Source organism: Trichechus manatus, unplaced genomic scaffold, assembly GCF_000243295.1.
Source record: "Trichechus manatus latirostris isolate Lorelei unplaced genomic scaffold, TriManLat1.0 scaffold00300, whole genome shotgun sequence".
Lineage (NCBI taxonomy): Eukaryota > Metazoa > Chordata > Mammalia > Sirenia > Trichechidae > Trichechus > Trichechus manatus.
The window spans coordinates 653,902-662,432 of record NW_004444236.1 but is presented as its reverse complement, the minus strand read 5'-3'; the positions used below and the strand labels follow the sequence as shown (position 1 = coordinate 662,432).

The 8,531-nt window shown below is 37.9% G+C and overlaps 1 protein-coding gene across 3 annotated transcripts in view; it reads right to left on the bottom strand.

Moving 5' to 3' along the window:
* IFI16 (interferon gamma inducible protein 16) overlaps nucleotides 1-4,935 on the bottom strand; it is an 83,758-nt gene extending 78,823 nt beyond the window's left edge. For 2 of the 3 annotated variants that reach the window (XM_023725357.1, XM_023725358.1), the window contains exon 1: nucleotides 4,449-4,935. The gene's annotated coding sequence lies outside the window, so the exon portion shown is untranslated. The remainder of the gene's footprint in view (nucleotides 1-4,448) is intronic. The other variant, XM_023725359.1, reaches the window with a different exon arrangement.
* Nucleotides 4,936-8,531: the final 3,596 nt, after the last annotated feature.

Genomic DNA, 8,531 nt, shown 5'->3' with positions numbered 1-8,531 from the left:
AAAAAAAAAAAATATGAAAAAGACCCACACTTTACGCCATATACAAAAACTAATTCCAAATGGATCAAAGACCTAAATACAAAGCCCAAAACTATAAAGTTCATAGAAGAAAAAATAGGATCAATGCTAGAGGCAGCATTAACAAGATACAAATCATAACCAACAACACACAAACTCCAGAAGATAAGCTAGATAAGTGGGATCTTCTAAAAATTAAACATTTATGCTCATCAAAAGACTTCAGCAAAAGAGTAAAAAGAGAACCTACAGACGGGGAAAAAGTGTTTGGCTATTAAAAATCAAAGTTTTAATTTCTAAAATCTATAAGAAAATCCAGTACCTCTACAACAAAAAGACAAACAACCCAATTAAAAAATGGGCAAAGGAAATGGGCAGATACTTCACCTAAGAAGACATTCAAGTGGCCAATAGACACAAGAGGAAATGCCCGCAATCAATAGCCATTAGAGAAATGCAAAACAAAACCACAATGAGATACCATCTCATCCTGGCATTACTGGCACAAATCAAAAAAACTGGAAATAACAAATGTTGGAGAGACTGCAGGGAGATCAGAACTCTTATGCACTGCTGGTGGGAATGCAAAGTGATACAACCATTTTGGAAAACAATATGGCACTTGCTTAGAAAGCTAGATATAGAAATACCGTATACTCCAGCAATCCCACTTCTAGGAATATATCCTAGAGAAATAAGAGTTGTTACAGATATATGCACACCCATGTTCACTGCAGTATTGTTTACAATAGTAAAAAGATGGAAACAACCTAGATGCCCATCAACAGATGAATGGATAAACGAACTATGGTAGATACACGAAATGGAGAATTATGCAACGATAAAGAACAATGATGAATCTGCTAAGCATCTCATAGCACAGATGAATCTGGAGGGCATTATGCAGAGTGAAATAAGTCAATCACAGAAAGATAAATATTGTATGAGACCACTACTGTAAAAACTCACGAAAAGGTTTACACACAAACGATCTTTGATGGTTACCAGGGAGGGGAGGGGTGAGGATGGAAAAACACTAAATAGACAATGGATAAGTGGTAACTTTGATGAAGGGTAAGACAGTACGCAATACTGGGGAAGCCAGCAGAACTTGTACAACGCAAGGTCATGGAAGCTACATAGACACATCCAAACTCCCTGAAGGACCAAATTGTCTGGCTGAGGGCGGTGGGAACCATGGTCTCGGGGAACATCTAGCTCAACTTGCATAACATAGTTTATAAAGAAAATGTTCTACATTCTACTTTGGTGAGTAGCGTCTGGGATCTTAAAAACCTGTGAGAGGCCATCTAAGATACACCGCAGGTCTCATCCTTTTGGGAGCAAGGGACAATGAAGAAAACTAAACATACAAAGGAAAGATTAGTCCAAAGGACTAATGGACCACACTACCACGGCCTCCACCAGACTAAGTCCAGCACAACTAGATGTTACCTGGCTACCACCATTGACTGCTCTGACAGGGATCACAATAGAGGGTCCTGGACAGAGCTGGAGAAAAATGTAGAAAAAAATTCTAACTCACAAAAAAGGACCAGACTTACCAGCCTGACAGAGACTGGAGAAACCCTGAGAGTATGGCCCCCGAACACACTTTTACTTCAGTAATGAAGTCACTCCCGAGGTTCACCCTTCTGTCAAAAATTAGACAGCCCCATAAAACAAAACGAGACTAAAGGGGCACAACAGTCCAGGGACAAGGACTAGAAGGCTGGAGGGGACAGGAAAGCTGGTAATAGGGAACCCAAGGTCAAGAAGGGAGACTGTTGACATGTCATGGTGTTGTTAACCAATGTCGTAAAACAATATGTGTACTAACTGTTGAATGAGAAACTAGTTCTGTAAACCTTCATCTAAAGTACAATTAAAAAAAACAAAAAGAGAAATGAAGTCCTGATGCATGCCACAACATGAATGAATGTGGAAAACATTATGCTGAGCTAAGTCACCAAAGGCCAAATACTGTACGATCCCTCTTAATGAAATAAGGAAATATGTAGAAACCAAGGATTATTAGTGGTTACAAGGGGTGAGAGGGAGAGGAAAAGGGGGGAATTTTTGCTTAGGGGACACTGAGTTTATGTTAATGTTGGTAGAATAATTTGGAAAAGGATAGCGATAAAGTTTGCACAAGATAAAGAATGTAATCAATGTGACTGAATTATACATGTAGAAATTGTTGAATTGGTGAATGTTTTGTTGTATGTATTTTCACCACAACTGAAAAAAAAAAAGAGTAGACCACCTACAAACTTTCAAGAATGAGCTGCTCAACAGCAAAACTGCATGCAGGAGGACAACGGGGTAATTTTTTTTCATAGTACTTGCCCAAAATCCATATCTGCAATTTTGAAACCTCAAAAACTTTGGAAAGCAAACGGTTATTGATTTTTTTGATAATTTGCTAAGATTTATTAGCAGAATATAACCTTATCTTAGGCAACAAGAGGCTATGTATACTTTTTTAAAATCCCATTTTAGTGTGAATATTCATACTCTTTGCTGCAGAAATATTAGAGCATTTAATTTGATTGCAGTAACCTCCATCCTTCTGTTGTCTGCATTAAATCGATTTTCTAAGGTTACCTGAAGGAACCTGAGTGTCTCAAGCCATTTGCTATCAGGCGCTAGCCTAAAAGTTGGCAGTTCAAATCCATCTAGTGGATCTGCGGAAGAAAAGGCTCGGCAAACTGCTTACGTAAAGATTATAGCCAAGAATATCCTGTGGAGCAGTTCTACTCTGTAACCCACGGGGTCTCCATGTGTAGGGGGCCTACTTGACGGCACCTGACAACAATAAGATGGCAGAAACTAGTCAAAATACAGTATTCAAAAGAATATACAGAAAGGGCTAAATAGTTTTTCAAAGTGAATTTTTAAAAAACCTACTTATATGTTGCTGATAAAAGGTCATTTAAAGTTGAAAAAATAGTTGGAAAAAATTTTATCATACAAAAAGTAATTTAAAGAAATAAGTTTACCCGTGTTAACATAGGAGCCCTGGTGGTGCAGCGGTTAAGAGTTAGGCTGCTAACCAAAAGGTCGGCAGTTCGAGTCCAACAGCTGCTCCTTGGAAACCCTATGGGACAGTTCTACTCTGTCCTATAGGGTTGCTATAAGTTGGAATCAACTCGATGGCAATGGGTTTTGCATTTTCGATATTAGTGTAGCTTTACCCTTAAGGCAAAAAGTATCATCAGAATTAAAGCTTTAGAACACTGTAATAAAAGCTTCAAGTCCCAGGAAAATACAACAGTTCTAATTATCCATTTACCTGATAATAATAAATACATTATTATTTTTTTATATTCCCTCATATTATTACTATAAGTATGTAGTATATCTCTCTATATATACATATCAAGGGTCGCCATGAGTCAGAAAAGACTTGAAGGCAACTAACCACAACAACAATATATATGCATATACATAAACATATGTATATATGTAAGAAACTTACTTATATTAGAACTCTTTATAGTAGAAATTGAAAGAACTACAAGAAAAAATTGACAAAATCATGATTCTAGATGAAGAAGGTAAAGAAGAGGGTCAGCGTAAAAGAGGAAGACCCTCAACGAGATGAATCGACACAGTGGTTACAACAAGGAGCTCCAATGTATCATTATTGTGAGGATGGCACAGGACTGGATATTGTTTTGTTCTGTTGCGCATAGAGTGGCTATAATTCAAAACTGACTGTATGGCACCTAACAACAACAACAACAACCTCTCTCCTACAAATTCTCACTGAGAAATGTTTATCTATGACTCTGTATAAATCAGAAGCAATTCCTAAAGGACTGAACTAATGTCTCTAACACCTGGTTGAGAATGGAGCTAAAACAAAATTTAAACATACTTTTGAAAACGTTAAGACACCATCTATTTGAATAACTATGTTTGTCAAACTGAGAATTTTTCTGCTACGTGTATGTGTGCTTGTTTTCATGTTTTTAAAATTGTGGTAATTCCATACAATACAGCCTTATATCCAGACTTATTTTTTAGTTAATAATACTTTTGTTATGCCACTTTCTTGTCTTTTACCCAGGCTGCCACCACAGCCACCAAGTTTTCTTCTTATCCTGGAGCCAAAAACACAAAAGCCCTCCTCTAAATACCAACTCATGTCAGTAGAAGCCAAATAATTAATTTTAAAATCTACTTTAATCAAAATGCATTTCCATTTGTTTAGGTCTCAGTAGTGGTGGAATAAAAGATGTCTTATAGTTACCTGGGTAAATGAAGAATGAGAATCAAGCTGCTGCTATTTTCACTTTTCTGACTAGAGTTGCAATCGGCTCTTTTCCTCTCTGAGAGATTCCAAAACAAATTCTCCCCTTGTAATCTTGTGGTTACCAACTAGGTACCAGATCATTCTCTACTGAAATTCCCACAGGACTCACCTAAGCTGGAACTTCTTCCACAGTAGTCTATCTTCAGATCGTCTTCAGAAATACAAGAAACACTATTTATCCTGTAAGAGTAGCAAGTAAATCAGGAAAGCTCTCCAGAGATTGAAATGCAGTTATAATCTTATGAAAGACTAAGAAAATGAAGTATTTTGAAAGATAAAAAGGAAAAATGGCACTGGTTAGAGTCACTTAAAAACTTGTCTAGTGCTGACTGTCTCTTGCTTTGCCATCACCCAGGGAGAGATAGAAGTTATGTTTTTATGAAATAACTGTGAGACTCCTCCCATAATGTTCTTAGCTTTCGGTTTCCTGAGGCAGAGAAACTGAACAGTGTCCTTCCTGTAGACCTATGAGTCACAATGAAACATTAGAAAAAAATTATTCTTTAAATTTTTTTTTGTTGTTGTTGTTACAAAAGTCTATACTTAAAAGCAGTTCCAACATTAGAACTTTCTTATCCAGCTGACTTGCATGATGGTCAGCAGAAACCAAAGTCCCTTAAATGGGGCTCAACCATGAAAGGGCAAAAGTGGGTCAGATAATTAATTCTTCCTTTTTCCTGTTTACGAAATAGCAGTAGCAGGAGGAGTTCTGGGAAAAGGCATTTATTTCTGCCAGTACTTGACTGCAGCTCCTAGATGGAGGCATGCCAGCTGTGAAATTCTCTGTAGTTCCAGTAGTAGATAACACATTCATCTAGTTATTAACAGCTGACAAATCCGGAGCAAAATAAAGGCAGAACATCATAATATGCAAATCCTTTGAAAGTATTTGAAAATGAATTGTGTACTAGTTGCCCTCTTGACTGTGACTAGGAACCACTACTTCTATGATCCAATTTCATGATTAGTGTTGCCTTTCTGAAATATTCACAGATAATCACAAGTGAGTAATAAACTCATATGATGACAACAATGAAGCCTGGCAAATTCTGTAAGAACACTGAGGTTCTGCAAGAGTGGAGGACCCAATAAGCACTTTTGCTGCATTTATTTATTTATCTATCTATTTATTTATTTTATGTTAAGGATAATGGGTGCACTCTGTGGAATTGTAACCTTGAGATGTCAAATAAATGGCACCAATTGACAGATGGTACAGTGGCAACCCACTAACAGATCTGTAAGGACGAGGCATGACTAAAAAGCTAAATTTGGTAGATAATCTGAGTTTTATGAAGGGAAGAAAAACACTAATTGGGTTAATCCAAAGTACAGTCATGGAAGAAAGAGTTGAAGTCTGGCTTTAGAAACCATCTAAATACTTCCATCATAGAAGTAGGAAGTCAGAAAATAGCAAAGAGGAGTTGGAGTGACTGCCACAAAAACTTATGGATGTCCACCATTCTCTTTTACACATGTTACTGTGATGTTTCTGTGAATGCATTGAGCTGGTCTTAAAGTAAAGATAGAAAGGGACATTACGGAGGATCAGAGGGAGGCCCAATCCAGAGGTTAGGAGGTAGGCAACACATGGCAGGAAAGACCATCATTCAGGACATGTTCTCATCCATTTTTTAGAAACTAACTTATAGGGTCAATATGAGTCAGAATTAGCTTGACAGCAACAAGTGGTTTTTAACTTATGTGGAGGGATGCTCTCTGTTGGTACTCCAGCAGATAAACACAAATTTCTGACCCAAATAAAGGTAAGTCAGAACCATGCTCCCAAAAGCATATGTTGGTAGATATCAATCTGTGCTTTATCTGACATAAAGGCACAATTCTTGAGGCAGGATTCTACAGTCTTTGTAGCCTGCAAAGGCAGCTGGAATCTTCCAGATGTTAACCTCATTCAGAACTCCTCAAGACTCCCTCTAGGGCATTACTATTGCCTGGATTTTTATACCTTTTAAAAGAAGGGAGGGGAGTGTCTCTAAAATAATATTACTTGACCAACTACAATTTCATCAATAAAAGCCTATTTTTAACATTCATCATATGAGGTCAATTTGCCAAAATTTTTACCACATTTTGCAATCAGGCCGTGGAGTATTATGATGCTCCCAGTGATTCCCGTGTTCAAGAGGGTGTTGGTTGCATTGAATGTTTTCTTGGAAGTTGAAATGCTTGGCATATTTGTAGGGAGGTGGGACCTTAGAAAGTGTCACAGGGTCCCTTCCAAGCTGGTATCCATGAGAGAAGCATGTTGGCCCTGAAGTATCCATTCATATCGAAGTAGCAATACCACATCGGGCCTGAGGTGGTAATGACTAGACAAGAGTTCATCACAGAATCCAGTGCAAAAATATCAAACAGGCACGGGTTGCTAACTCCATCTTCCCACAAATACACATAGAAATGACAGAGGACAATATGGGTTCTTGGAAAAAACAGCAACACAATGCTAAGAGCAAAAACAAAAGAGCAGTCTTCAACTTGTATGTGTGAGATGGTGGTGGTAGAGGCTGTAGCTTGGGTCATCTCTGCCACTTTAGGCTAGAGTTTGGGTGACAAACTATAATAGATAATGAAGGTTTGAAGCCTCTTCTTGAGTTTCCCTGCCAATTCAACTCACAAATATAGGCATGTGAGCTCTGCCAGTGACTGTGAGGGGCAAATCATGGCAGAGTAGAAGGGAGGCTGGGATAAGAATTGAAGAACAGAGATATGAACTACTTTTTCTACCTCCTTTTTCTGCTCAAATGGGAAATGGTATCATTAATCCGAGCCTACTCTTTGATAGGTTAGAGAAACATGCAATTATTACGATTGTGATAAATACTATAAAGCCAAAGTAAAGAGGGCTATGAGAGCAAAGACAGGACGCTGTGATGTAATACAGTAATGATGTATCAGGGGAACTTGCAGAGCTGTAAATCTAGGCTGACAGCTGAGGAGTATTGGGCCAGGGAAGAGATAGGAGAAAGGGATCCCAAACTAAGGGAGTAGCATATGTGAAAACACCTAATCTTGGAAGAAGCATGGAATGGTGAACATGAATACTGAAATGATTTATGCTATTTACACAAGCAAAGGGAAAAGGGTGGAAAATAAGATGAGATGTAGGAGATAAACTTCCTCTCATATCCATCTCTACCTGTCTAAGTTCCAGCACTCTCTCTCTAACCCAAGATTAACCAAAGACAGTAACCCTCCTGATGACTGGAATTATGTCATGAATGCATCCCAATAGGAAAGGAATCAGAATCCTGTAGGATTTCAAAGTAGACCCTTGACCAATTATTGGACATTAAATTAGACAAAGTAATCGTGTAGAGTTGGGAATTAGATGGAAGCAAGTTACTTGTATTCTAAGTTTCACAGATTCACAGATGGAAAGTAATTTTACCCCAGGATGGAACACACCCAAAATCTCACCCATACTTGATTTATATGATTCTGAAGATGAGATTTTGGCCTTAGAGTTGATTCTGGAATTGAATAAGACTTCTGGGATGATGTGATAGGGTGAATGTGTTTTGCATGTGAAAAAGATATGAATTTGGGGGGTCCAAAGGGTGAAATGTTACAAAGATTTTTGCCCCCCCCATATGTGTTGGAATACTAACCCTTATACCTGTGGATATAATCCCATTTGAGAATAGAGTTTTCTTGATTATGTTAATGAGGCCATTATCAGTGTAGAATATGTCTTAAACCCCCACAGATGGGGGAAGATAGATGCGATACCACAAAAAGATTGCCAAGGAACTGAGGAACAGAAGCTGAAAAGAGACAAGAACCTTCTCCCCAGAGCTGACAGAGAGAAAAAGCCTTCCCCTAGAGCTGGTGCCCTGAATTTGGGCCTCTAGCCCCCTAAACTGTGAAAAAATAAATTTCTGTTCTTTAACCACTTGTGGCATTTCTGTTAAAGGAGCCATAGACAACTAAGATAAGCCCTTAACATATTAGTCATTGTTATTTTAAACTTCTTGTCCAATCTGATACCTGCCTGATTCCTCAAACTGTATTTTCTTTTGCCTTTGTCATGCCTTGCAGTTTTTTTTAATCCCAATCATTTATTTATTTATTAAATTATACAAAATATTTATTTACCATTTCACGCTTTTTTTCTAGAGTACAGCTTAATGATTACAGCTACTTTTGTCAAGGCGTGTAACTATTTATCCTT